The following is a 13,981-nucleotide window of genomic DNA, read 5'->3' as shown; positions in this document are numbered from 1 at the left end:
GGAGTTTTCATGGTGCCACGTGTGATCTGAGCCTGAGTGTTTGGGGGTTGAGTGTGTTGCAGAGGTGAGACTTCAGCTTCGGGGCACTGGCTGTGAGGACAGGCTCTTAGTCCCCAGTTTATCTCCAAAATGTAGTGCCTGGGTCTAAATAACCCCCACGGGAGAAGGAAACACTGCCCCGTCTGCCGTGGAGCCCTCCATGTGCAGAGACAGCCCCAGTGCAGCTGGGCTGAGAAAAGTGTTTGCTTGCATCTTAAGCCCAGCTACTTGGAAAAAAACAGGAATACAGATGTCTGGGTGAAAGAGGAGGGCTTGGAGAAGGGTCAGAGGGAAGAGGCACAGGAGGCAATAAGAGCCCCAGGCAGGGCAGTGGGGCTGGCGAGTCACAGGATCTCCCTCAGGATGTGTGGGTCAGCCTGGAGAGAGGGTGAAAAGGCCATAGATAAACCTATGGAAGGCAACAGGGCTGAACTCTGTAACTGGGGCTGAGCATCAGCAGTGCCAAGTCCTGTTTGTGGCTGAGCCACGGTTGTTTCCTGCTCTGCTTCCTGCCCGCCTCTCCCGTGCTGTCCCATCCCATCCCATCCCATCCCATCCCATCCCATCCCATCCCATCCCATCCCAGGAGGGTAAGGACAGCTTTGCACGACACCTGGGTGGGTGGGTGGTTGCAACTTTGCTGGGGCTCACCCCTACTCACTGCCTGGGGATTAAGAGAAGTGATCATTTCTGGCGGCATGGGTGGAAAAAGGCAAGGTGCACAGAGACTTCTGGGCTAGCCAGTCACAGAGGAATGTTCCAGTGCTACAGGAACATTCTCTACAGGAGAAATAAGGACTGATTTTAAAGGAGCATTTCACTGAAACCCCACAGAGAAGTGGAAGCCAAAGGAGCAGAGTTGTGGGTACCACAAACCACGAGTATGGTGACAGGATGTATCTACTGTCATTGCTTCCTGAGGGGCAGGAAGGAAGAGAAAATAAATAGGTGAAATAGAAAGAAACCCGAATCCAAATCCGTATGAGCTCTGGGATCCTGAGGCCACCAGTTTCTGCAGTGCTGGAGCTTGCACCTTGCACTGCTGTGCTGCTTGGTCCTTCCTGCTGGGATGCTGAGCAGCCAGGACACTTTGGGGTTTGCACGCTGCCGCTCTCTACAGCTCTCCTGAGGAGGCAGACGGGTGTACAAACCCAGATGCGCTCATGCAAACAAGACTTGTGTTGCTGGAGCCCGGGGCTGGGTGCTGGTTGTGGCCTTTGGTGCTGCAAAGCCTGGGCTCTGCTGATGCTGATGCTAATCAGGGGCTGCGGAGCACCCAGCTGTCTGCCTTTGATGCTGGGGCCCGGCTGGCAGAGCCTCCTCTGCACAAGGGGACGTTCTGGTCAAACCTGTCTTTTTTTGCACAGAAACCGGTTGAACACGTTTTCAAAGGCAGGGATTCGTTGGTGCACCTGACAACCATGGGAGCAGGTCTTTTGTTCCAGGGGAAGGGAGGTTTACGCAAGCCCCGGGTCCGGCCGTGTCTCGGTGCACCTAAACAGCCTCACTCAGCAAGAATGCCTTGGCAGCCTGCAGAGGCTGGAGCTGTTGTACTTCTGCTCAATGATTTTCGGATATGAAGCTCTCAATCAAGGGAGTGGGAGGGAGGAGATTCGCCCCACAAGCAGAGACCTGTTTTTCTCACACTCCGAGCCTGCCTTGTTTTGGGTGTCCGAAGGTTTCAGCCAGCTCTTTGTAAAGCCGAAACCAGCGTTCATCCGTGGAGCCAGAGGATGTGTTGGGGGGAGGTCCTGCCGCACAGGAGGGCTGGTGTCAAGCCCACATCCATGGCTGGGGTGCAGCACAGCTGGCCCCGGAGCCAGCACCCCACTTCAGCTGCATTTTTTTCCCCCTGCCTTCATCCGCCGTTCTCCTCTCAAAATGCAAGTGATTCCTCCCCTGTGTTTATCTTTTCCTCTGGACACCAGATCAGAGGTTCAGATTTTTAGGAATGAAGTGAACTTCTGCAGCCATGGTTCCTACAGCTGCCTCAGACAGGAGCTGCTGCCCATCTCCTCCAGACTTCCCTAGCCTTGTTCCCTGTGATGCTCCAGGCTCAGCCCTGACTGCTTGGATTCCCCAGCAAAGCTGAACAGAAGTTGTCACCTTCACTGGAGGAAGCAGAAGGTAGAAAACAACCCCCTGTTGACTCAGCGAGGGGGAAAAAGAAAGACACACAAACAAACCCCAAAACCCAACAACTTTCAATTATCACCTTTGCACGCCACCCCCACTGGCACCAGCCGGCGCAGGAGTGCCTGCGTTAGCTTGTCTCGAGTTCCAATTTCCTCGGGGCACAGACTACACCTATGTGTGTGTTTGGGTAATAATGATCCGACTGGTTGTGATGAATCCACGCCTCATCCTATCTGTAGCTAGAAGGGAGCGAAGTCACCGGGAACATCTCCCGGTTTCCTTAGAAAGTCTCGTTCTGCGAGTTCCTGCCCTGCCGGAGCCGCCGAGTGCCACCGCGGCGGCACCTCGCAGGCAGCGCTGCTTTTAATATATAGTGCTGTGGCCTCGTGGAGCATTTAATCCTGGTCTTGAACCCAGAGTATAACCGTCTTGGCTTCTTTATTTATTTTATTTTATTTTTTTTTTTACAATTTCGCACCAGGTGACTCTCAGAGATGCGTCAAGGCGAGGCTGCCCGGTAATTCAGCGCTGGTGGCGAAGGGCTGAGCACCTGCAGGGTCTGAAGGCATGAACTCGGCAGGGTTTGATCTGACTTCATGCAGAGGGTTCATAACCAGCAGGAACAACGGGCTATTATTTAAGAAAAGCACCTTTCAGTGTTTCCACCTGTCAGCAGAAAGTTGAACAGAGCCACCAAAGCACCAAACTGTGCACACACACACCCAAGGATGGGATGAATGGGAATTGCCGTGGATTCAGCCGGCTCCCGAAGTCTTTGAAATGATTCAAAATATACCAAAACTTGAAATAAAATGTGACTTCTCTTTCCCACCTGAAAAATTAAAAACTTGAAACAATCAGTTCATTTTTACAGGAACTGGTGTGAAAAGCTGGGCTTTCCCACCACGCTTTGACATCTCCATTTCCAGGTGTGTGGTGTGAGTATGTGAGCTGAGGTCAGCCTGAGATATAAATTAAATAAAGGAGCATTTAATTATTGCTAGGCTGATCTTTCCCCTGGAGAAACACCATGAATGGAACAGAAAGAATGGTGCTGTTGCAATAAGGAGCTCAGAAAGGAAATAAAATGTTAAAAAGAGAATAAAATCTAAAAAAGAAACACTCTTTTTTATCCAAAGAAGAAAGGGAGCCAGATCTCCTGTGAGCACCATCCTTTCAAAGGGACCTGCTTTCTGCACAAGAGCGTAATTTGCTTATTTTCAAAGAAATTTTAGTGATGTTGAAGGCAAATTAATAACACTGCTCCAGCCTCCCAGGGCTTGTCTGAACAAGAAAAGTTGTTAATGTTTAATATGAGGTAAAATTTTAATCCATTTCATTAAACTGAGTAGATATTCTTAGTTCATTTTTAAGCAGGATTAGCCGTGTTTACCTCAAGTCAAGTAAGCACAAGTACAACCTCAACTGATATAAGCCTTGCTTAAATTAAAGGAAGAATAACTACCAAGTCTTATGGGAGGTAAGGAAAAGCCCATTGAAGTTTTTATTTAAAACAAAAAAATGGGGGTTTATTTTTTCTTTACAAGGTATTTCTTTCAATGGGAAAACAATAAAACCCAGAAAAAGTCTATGAAAGTTTTGCTTGTAAATGATGAGACGACTGCAGCTGAAAAAACACTGCTCAGTTCAGGAGAGGGAATTCTTTTCAGCAGGGCCAGCCTAAGCATCCCCTTGAATGGATCTGGGGGAGGCCTGTTGGATGTAGCAGTTCCAACTCACCCATCAAAGAGTCACCAACACTGTCCATCACCAAATTAATGATGCTCCAGCCCCCTCTCAGGAACCATCCAGCAGCTCTCAGATTTAGCTTTGTAGCCTATGGCCAAGGTACTGCAAGTCCTTTAGGAAGAAATCCAGGCTCAATGTGAAGGTGCCAGATTAAATGGGATTTACCACATCCCTTGGCCAGCTGTCCCACCAGCTCATTGGCCTCACTGTTAAAAAAAAATATGTTAATACTTCCCCTGGTTTTCATTAATAACTGCTTCTGTGTTCCCATGCTCCATATCCCTTTCCTTTTATTTATTAAAAAAAAAAAAAAAGTCTTTTTATTATTAAATTGTGCTATTATCCCACAGCTGAACCCCCTGGTTAACTTTTCATGGGGTTTCCTCACAAATAACTCTTCTTGCTTTAAAACTTGCTCAGGTTTTTTGCTTCCCCTACAAGAACATAAGAAATGCTGCAAGTTATCACAGAAAGTCAGTGAGGGAGGGGCCAGCTGGGGACCAATTTTGCTTTGTACAAGCAATTAAGTAAGATCACCTTCTTGTAGGTCAGATTTATTCTGATGCTCTTTTAGAGGAGAGATTCCTTACCAGGTCTTAACCTCCCCACCTTTCAGGCCCTGGGAGAGTAAAGGCTTGACAGAATTTGCCTTCCTCCAGTCTTCTTCAGTCAGGCACTGCCAGACCTGGGGTATTTCTGAGCTCAGGGTACCCCTGAACAGCAAATAACCCTCCCCAAGGGGTTTTCTGTAGCTGCAGAAAAAGCCCCTTTTAAAAGTGAGCATTAACGACTTCCAGTGTGTAAGATGAGTTTCTCCAAGCAGTGTTGAAGGTAGGCAGGGTTTCTAAGCTAGTTTGGGACAGGATAAATCACTCAGTACTTGGCATAAATTAGGTATGACATTGTTAGGCAGGTAAACTGGGCCACTATGAGTTAGGGTAGGGTGTATTGAGCAAAAAACTCTGAGGTTTGGAGGTGACTCCTTGGGGTGATGCGAAGCTGCAGGGTTAAGTCATGGAAATAAGGTTCTGTGTGGATTGGCAGGCACCTTAAAACTCACACAGCACAGCTGTCTCTAACCACCTTGGCTTTCCAGAGGAGATGCAAAGGAACTGGAAGTTACCTCTGTGCTAAATTCTTGCACTGCAGCTGATGTTCCAGCAGAGACAAAAGCAGATGTGACCTCGCAGTGAGCACAGAGCAGCACCCTGGGCTGAGGGTGGATAACTGCACAGTACCAGTGAATGTGAGATGAACAAAAGGCTGCAGGACACTCTGCAGCCACCCTGTGCTGCCAGGCTGGAGGGGCGAGGGGAGGCGTGCTAAACACAGGGTCACATCTTCACCTTTATTCACTAAGGACAGAATATTCAAATAACTGTGTGCCTGCTCCCTGCCTGAACTGGCAGGAAAATAGGAAGACAATTGCCTGGCTGAGCTCTTAGAGGAAGATTTGAATAAAGAAGGCAAGTTTTCCGGGGGCACTAAGCCATGCATGTCTTATCTTGCCGTGAAGCTCTGCCGGGTTAGGCAGCGAGCAGGTGGATTAACTGTTCAGGGGAAAGACATGGAAAGCAGCTTTCTTGCAGGGCAGGTCTCCATACAAGTAAGTCCGAGGCAGTGTGGATTAGTGCTTAAACTAATGAACCAGCCGCCAGACCTCACTGGGAGAAGATATTAGCACATAGCGGGACAGCCTTCGACAGGCTGGCACCTCTGCAAGCAGCCAGAGGCTCTGGGAGGGAGCAGCCTGCCCCTAGCCAACCTCCCAAAAATACACATTGTGCTTTAATGGGAACCTAACACAAACATCACCAGCCCAGGACCTGTAATGAGCTTCCAGTTTGCCTCAGGACGTTTTCTCCCAATTTGGTTGTATTTATGAGCAGGTATTTTTTGTTTAAGTGGAGAAAGGGGGGAAGAATGGCATGGGCGGAGTTCCACTTACCCCTGCACCCACAGTGGTGGAGGGGTGACCTTTTTGGGTGGTTCACTCATCAGATGTTGTGCTTTTTTTTTTATTTTTAGGAGGGGAAATAGGTACATTTTCATGGATAATCAAGGGGTTTATCAACAGAAAATGAGCTTGAGAAAAAGAGAGGCAAAATTAAGGTGCCAAGGTGAACAGGAGTGGGTTGAGGTTGGGGCATGGAGGTGGGTTTGGCTGTAGAGTCATCCTGCTCTGCCCATGGAAAACCTTTGGTGGGTGGGTTTGAGCTCTCCAGGAAACAGGGGCGGGTGGCAGAAGGGAAGTGTGTCCTCAAGGGACACCCCTGTGGCATTTCCCCACATCTGCACTATCAGCCAAGGTAGGTGACCTCCTGAGGGGGAAGCCAATCTGCTGGTATTTCTATTTACCAAAATTGCTTGGGGTTTCTCTTCGCCATTCCTCACACTATTAAGGTGGTTTTGAGTCTGGGGTTTTCCCTTGAGAAATTCAACTATTTCACTGTGTGCTTTCCTTCTGAACGGAGTCAGAAAATCAAAATATTAACTTTTTTTTTTTTTTTTTTTTCATGGAATGGGAAATTCCAAACAATCCCCGTTAGGAAATGTTAAACATTTTTTATGCAAATATATTTGCCCATCTAGTGCAGCCCCACACAGCTCCAGGCACCACAGAAGAAGTGCCCCTGACTCCAAGATCACTTACAACCTCAAAGGAACACATTTTCTTCTTTCCTTCAGTGCTTCAAGACGTGGCACCAGCAGGAAAAGAAAATTAATCATTACAAAGTGTGGTGAGCTCGTGTTCACCGACAGCAGCTATGCGAGTGCATTTGCCTACCACCATCCTGTGAGACATTGCCTGGAGTGTCACTCCTGAGCTCAGGAGAGCTTGGTCCTCCTGGCATAGCCCTCAGCAGGGAATTCCTGCCTCCTTCTCCCCTGGAGCTGTGCTAATCCATCCTCCGGGTTTAGGGAATGCTCAGAGATGGTGAGGCCATCCCCTGCTAAAGCCTCCGGGCAAGGTGCTTTTGTTGTAACCACCCATTTCCTCTCCCTAGAGCAAAGCAGGGAGGTAAAGTGGGGGCAAATATTCCAACAATAATGAAGTGATGGGATTAAAGTGACTCCTCCAGTTAACACCAGTCGCCCAGCTCTGGTGCCACGTTTAGCTTGCTGTATAGCATCTGCCAAGCACCTGAAGATCTCAGGGATCCGGGTGGTGTTTTGTGGGGTTATTCAGGCACTCTGCTCTTTCAGATTTTAACAGGAGCTGGCTCTAACTGGGCAGAAGAGGTCTAAAGAACCTTTTATGTACAGACCCTGAGTCCTGAGCATGAGCCCAGCACGCTGCAGCCATTCTCTGCTGCCATAAATAGCATGAATCATACGACGCTCAGCCTGTGCAAACCCGTCATAATCTGATAAATATCAAACAAAACATCCTTCACCTCCCGCAAATAACTCAGGCTGGAGTCAAAATAAGTGCCGGCAGAAAGAGCGTGTTCTTGCAGCAATGGGATTTCCAGGAATGCTGGAAATTCCAGGGTTTGGGGCTTTCCTTGCCCAAAAACCTCCGCTGTCCGAGGGCTCTCTGTTTGAGCAAGCCGGGGCTGAGCCGGAGCGAGAACTCTGGTTCCACACCAAGGAGCTGTTTGAGGGGCCTGTGTGGCTTAGTGGATAAATCACCAGGTTTGTCCCCTTGCAGCTCTCCTGTCCAGAACAGCCTGTGGTCCTAAAGGAGGAGAAACCCCTCAGCCTAAGCTCGGTGGGTTTCCATCACGGAGGTTCTGCTGTGGAGCAGCCGATGGTGCCGAGGCCGAGTCTGTGGGGTGGACCCATGGGAAACCCCAGCCCCACCTTGTGTGGGACCTTGGGAGAAGTTTTAGGATGTGGCAGTGCCAGTCCTGCCATCCACGGCTTCTCTGCGGGTCCCCTCCTCCATCCACATCCTCGGGAGCCAACAGAAAGGTGGGGAAAGCGATGGGAACCCATTGGAACACAAGCTCGAGGATGGAGCACACAAATAGCAAAGGAAGGAGAGATAAATACTACGATAGTCTTTAAATATCTGCCAAGGAAACCAGCCAGGAGCCAGTTTGGCTACAGGGGGACGGCTGGAAGGTAACGATGGATGGTCCCGATCTTGGCTAAGTGGATTTCTAACCACCGTTTTCACAAAAAAAAAAAAAAAAAGCTGAATGATCCGGTTCATTTTCCTGGGTGGGGGAAAGAACTGCTAAAAGCCTTTAATAGCTCCTGTTCAGGCAATCGTGATTATGAGCAGCTGGAAGGAAGCCGGGCCTGAAGTGTGAGATGCCAGACTTGAACCTTGAACATGGTAAACAGGGGCAGGGGAATATTTGTTTTGACAGCACTGCTCAGTACACAGGAAACATCGAGCAATGAGAGGGACGACTGCACAGGAGTTCCCAGTCCTATATTTAAGAGCAAATCAACTTAAGGGAGGACCCTGCAAATTACAGACATCTACAAATAACCCCAGAGCTTTTGTCTCAGGTGTGGGAAGATCCTGAGGACACTGATAACAGACACTGCATTGCACAACCTTGGGAAAGAGGGGGCCTGGTGGTGTGTCCACTCTGCCCAGGATCTTGGCTCTGCTCACAGGCTGCAGGGGAAGGTGGGGAAAGCCCAGGAGAGGATAATTATGGAACAACCTGTTGATGGAGGAAGTGGCTTGCCAACCTCCCTTTACTTAGGGCCTAAGTTCTGCTCCAAGCAGGAAGATTTATAGCCCTCCCCGTGGTTGTGTTGTGCTCTCCTTCTGGCCAGATTAGTTTAATAAATGAGAGGTAGGGGAAAAATCTGCTGAAAAGCAAATCCCCTGTAGCCATGCTGCATCACATCATTAAATAAGGACACTTTTTACTTAAGAGGAGTTGTTTGACCCATAATTACAGCTAAACTCCCATTTGGCTTTTGGTCAGCGGGGACTTCTCCTATAATTTTAACTGGATGCAGCCTTTGAATTCTCACCCTCCATTTTTCAGGGCAGCAAAAAGTGATCATATAATATTACACAGCAGCTGTTTTTCGGGCTGGAAGGGGCTCTTCTCTGCTGTTATCCACAGCCTCTCTCTGAAATCAAACACTCTGTAAATGTCAGACAGCACTGGGCTCTCATTCCTGAGGTCTGCACACAATTCCTTGTGACAAAACACCGGCTGAAAACTGACCTGATTTGTGTGACACAATGAGTGTCCACTGGGAATTTCCAAATCCCAGCCTCACTGGGGCACCTGGAGCTCAGAAGATTGTGAAGGTGCCACACAGTCATTATCTCACTGAAACATGGGTTAACAGCAGCATTTACTGTCCCCCAGGACTGGATTGGGCATAGCAAGAATGCAGTGGCATGTTTAGCCTTGTTGCCTCATCACCATTTTGATCTAAACCAATTATGAATCTATAAATCAGCTCTGAGGTCAGCAGGCAGCTCCTTTGGTGATAATAATAATTACATTCCTTGCATTTACACTGTATTTTTCACTTGTAGATCACAGGAGACTTCATCAAAGCAGGCAGCAGTCATTGTTTCCCTTTATTAGCAGCAGGGAAAAGGAGGTGCAGGGAAGGAAAACACCACGATTGTCCCAAACTTGGGGTCAGGTGAGGGGGGTGGCAGCAATTAGGATCTCTGTGGGACCTTATTCAAAGGAGAAGCCATAGCTGCTGACCCACTCTCTCAAGTGGATTAGCATGGACTGCTCAAAATCTAATGGTGAGAAGACAAATGGGAAGTCCTGGATTAACTACTTCATCTTTGTCCTGTATTTGTTCTTGTTTTCTTACGAAATAAGTTGTCATTTCATGTCATTTCATGACAACCAGCTCTTTCTAAGTGACCTCCCCTGAAGAATGGTTTCTTGGCACCACAACCTGCTTTGTGGTCCAAAAATGTGTGTATTTGATGGAGATGTGGGAACCCTAGACCTGTGTCAGAATTCGTGGCCAAATCTCCCCATCCCTGACAAAACTTCTGGTCATGGTCTCATCACCAGATTGGTGCAGCTGGTCTGGGTTGCTCACAAAACTCTGGTTCATCCAGCCAAAATAATTTCATTCCTGCTTCAGCTATTGCTAAAAAAAAAAAAAAAAGGAAAAGGTATTTAAAGTTATTCAATTGCCCAGTGCTTGGATTGTGACCAGTTGTGGGACAAGACATGAGCTGTCTTCCTCTGTGGAGGCTTTGAAAGGTGTTGGTCTCACATCCACTTCCCGGAGAGCCGGGCTACATTTTGATGCCTCAGCAAATTTTTCTGCCTGTCCTCATGTGGGAAATTTCCTGTCCATATTTAAGCCTTGCACAGCCTCTTTCTGCTGTCACTCCCTCTAACAATAGAGTTGCAAAAAAGGGAGTAAAACCCAAAAAGACAAGCCTGTAAAAATGTCCCCTGCATTACACCCTAAAGAAAAACATTAATAGTGCATTATCCAATTGAACATTTTCCTTTCACATCACTTTCAATCAGAACTCCAGTCTCATTTCAAGTTTGAGGTCTGGGAAAAATAGCAATTTTTTAAAATAAGAAAATGTTGTGTTCTTGGGGGAAAAAAAGCCCACCCAACCACCAGAAAAACTCCTCTTGATTCTTTCTAAGCAATTCTTCAGTACTTGATCTGCAGTGGTTTATAATGTATAAGCACATTTGTATTTTGCATGCAGCCATCTTTGAGCTTTTGCCTGTAGTTGTACAAAGTTCTGACAAAAATATCCCCAGCAAGAACTATTCAGTTTTTGATTCACATTTTGGTGTCAGCAAGGGACTGAGATCTCAAAGATGGAAAGAAGTAATTTCTCATAATTTTGCAAGTCTACATGTCATTTATTTGTCTGAATCAACTCTATGAAGGCTTCACTGCTATTACTGTCCTTGCCTCCTTCACAGGAACAGGGGATTCCCTAAGAAATGAGGAGACAAAGAGGGAAACTGGGAACAAGAGAAAGCTTGGCATCCCAACTTCTTTTGCACACAAAGGTTCACAACAAAAGCCAAATCAGCTCCATAGAGCTCTGTGCTTTGCATTGGTTTGATTTTTCTTTTTCCCCCCCAAAACAGCTAACCCACTGCAAAGCAAACAGCTGCAGACTCACAAACTCCAAACAAAACCTGACCAGGAGGGGAAACCTCCTCGTGTCCTGCAGAAGCAGCAGAGTGTTTTATGGTGAGGGGAAGCAGCGATTTTTGGGGTGCAGGGGCTGTGCTTGCTGGCAGCTCCCAGGACAGATTTGTGTCTCCACCGAGTTTTGAGCAGCCCTCACCAGGTTTTGTGCTCACAGTGAACCTGAAGTGTGCATCATTTTCTGCTTTCCATGGCTCCCAAGGGTGGGGAGAGGAATCAAACCCCATCCTGAGCAGGGCTGCTTGTCCCCAACGGAGGAGGTCTGGCATGGAGGTGCTAATGTGCTAGTAAAACCAGCAGGGTGGCAAAGCCCCTGTGGATGGAACACACCTAGATACCAGTTCTCCATGACAGCCCATGCTTTGGCTGTGTAAACTAGCAAAGAGGAGGATCTTGGCATTGATTTCGCTTCCCTAATGAATGTTCCCTTTATTCCACCTCAGGAGCAGCAGAGCTGGAACTGGAGGAGAGCGCAGTGTCATGCAAAGCAGCCACCAGCTCCTCTGGAATCTGATTTGGAGGCAGAAGGGAGAAGAGGAGCCAGATTTTCTTGGGAGATAAGCCTGGCAGACCTGGGAGGGGACAAATCTTCCTGACCTGGCAGGTGATTGCCATCCCCAGAGGAGGCTGAAAAGAGAAGCCCCCGGCAGCCAAGCACCGCCAACCCTCCTCCTCTTCCAAGGAGATAAAACCAGCCTGTGGACAGCATAAGTTTAAGCTGATTTAGACACAGCTGGTGTGCTGGGAGCTGAAGGTAATTTATTTCTCTTGGCTGATGACCCACTCCCTTCGAGGGCTGCGTTTTCCAAGCGCTCTCCGCTTGGCCGCAACGTTTGTACCTCTGGCAGTTATTGTTATTTTAATATTAGGCTAAGAGCTAATGCATTAGGTTAATGTATTAAGCTGGTAAACTCTTTAGCCATGCTGTCCTGGTGACACATGAAGGAGATTTTGTAGCTAGGCTTTTCAAACCCAGCTCAGCCCAGGTCTGGCATTTAACCGTGGTTTGCAGGATATAATGGCTGAACTCATTTCGCCCATGCCCACAGTAACTCTCTTTGAAGGCAGGAGAAGTTCCAATAAACGTGCCATTCAAATGTGGATGTATTTCGGTAAAAAATAGTGAAATTGGTGCTATGAATAACCTGCAGTGCAGTTTCTACTGCTCTCCCATCAGCCAGGACCGAGATGATTAACACCAGGCCAGCCACGATATTTATATTGCTCGGATCATGGTGTGTCATAAGCAAATGTGAAATTGGGTATTCCATCAGAACAGCAGGGATGGGAAGAGCCACGTAATGAGCCGGTTTTACAGGGAGAAACAAATGGGATTGTAACATAACCCTGGAAACAAGGGAGGGATGGGGGAGCAGTATGTGAGAGCAGTGCTGAGGATGACTTTGGGGTTAAATCAAGTCATTTCTATAAACTGAGGTGTGGGTGTTTTCTTGCCGTGGCATAGCATGCATTTGAATAAATGCTGTGAACAACATATTCCCAGACCTGACCACCTTGGGAGACCATTTTATTAAGTCAATTATTTTTGTTTATTTCTGCTAAAATAATCCCCTGCCATTTTTTTTTATTTTTATTACCCTCTCTCCATCTCTTCTATTTTATCCTTAACGGGGTTCCTGTGAATCTTCCCCTGCAAGCAGCAAGTCCCTCCCCCACCTGTGGCCCCTTTCCACCGAGTGCTATTTTGTAAGATCTCTTGTCACCAGGACTCTGTGAAGACTTAGGCACGTAATGGGAAACATGTGTCTTTCCCTGGCGCTTGCAATCTTACCCCGAGGAGCTCCAGCGAGGGCTGAAATGGGAGTGCTCTCTGTGGAGTCAGGGAGCTGATGGGGGGAAAAAGCTTTGGAGCCAGAGACAGCAACTTGGGTGTTTTCTTTTTGTTGTTTGCTCCCAGAAGTGCGGGATTTCACACCAAAATGATAGTGGCAAACGGTGGTTTCTGCTGAGGAGGTGGGGGGATTGTTGGGCAACAGCGCTTTGTGACAGGCAGCCCAGACAAAAGGGAGCAAGGGAGACATAAATGGCTTTTTGGGAAGATGGCAAAAGGAAAATGATGGGAAAACAACCCCCAGATTGGAGCCTCAGCCTGCCACAGCTTTGCACATTTTCCTGAGCAAGTGGAAGGAACTGAAGAAGGAAGGAGCTGAACACAGGAAGGAGCTGAAGAAGATACGGAGAGGTTGGGAAAGCATCGGGATTGTAAAATTATGTTTTCATGAATCATCACCATTAAAAAGAAAAGCGTTCATCATGGTACTGCATGAACGGTATATGACATATATCATACACATAATATATAGGATAACTGGCCTCATTCCTCATTGTTATTCCTTCTGGGTGACTTAATCTGTGCTTTTGTGGACCAAGTTGATCCTGCAGAGAATGCAGTGCGTGCACAAGGATGTCAGGCTCAAAGTAGACGAGGTTTACTCCAGTGATTAAACCTACTCATCACCTCGGCCTCCTCCTTCTATTTTTCTGGGGTGCCAGCCAGAAATACAGTCCAGAGCAATCAGGACCCAGACCCAATTGTCATGTCTAAAATCTGAGTGTGACTTGGCCTCATCTGGGATCAAACACCGGAATAACAAAGCACGCAGGATCTGGCTGGTGTCTGACAGCCAGTGCTTCTGGCTTTCCAACAGCCAAACTCATTCTGAGGAGGAAAAAAAAAAAATACAAAAAATCAGGCTAAGGCTGAGGCACGTTGTTGTTTCCTTACGAGTTCACTTGCAAAGGTCACTGCTCCTCTCCCCCTCCCCAGTCTCTCTCTCTCTTTCTCTGCAACTCTTTTGTTTGTGCAAGACTTCAGGAATTAAAACCTCATTTCAAGGGTTATGAGTAGACCACAGCAGCGATACATTGCCCTGATTATCAGCAGCAGGCGAGCTTTTCCCCGGCAGCCCTTCAGCTGTGCAAGTTCTCTATGGCTTACACT

The sequence above is a fragment of the Pseudopodoces humilis genome, chromosome 10, assembly GCF_049639895.1.
Source record: "Pseudopodoces humilis isolate 2021_Gansu_Grassland_sample_001 chromosome 10, ASM4963989v1, whole genome shotgun sequence".
Classification (NCBI taxonomy): Eukaryota; Metazoa; Chordata; class Aves; order Passeriformes; family Paridae; genus Pseudopodoces; species Pseudopodoces humilis.
The sequence above is the reverse complement of the archived record's forward strand: the minus strand, read 5'-3'. Positions refer to the sequence as shown.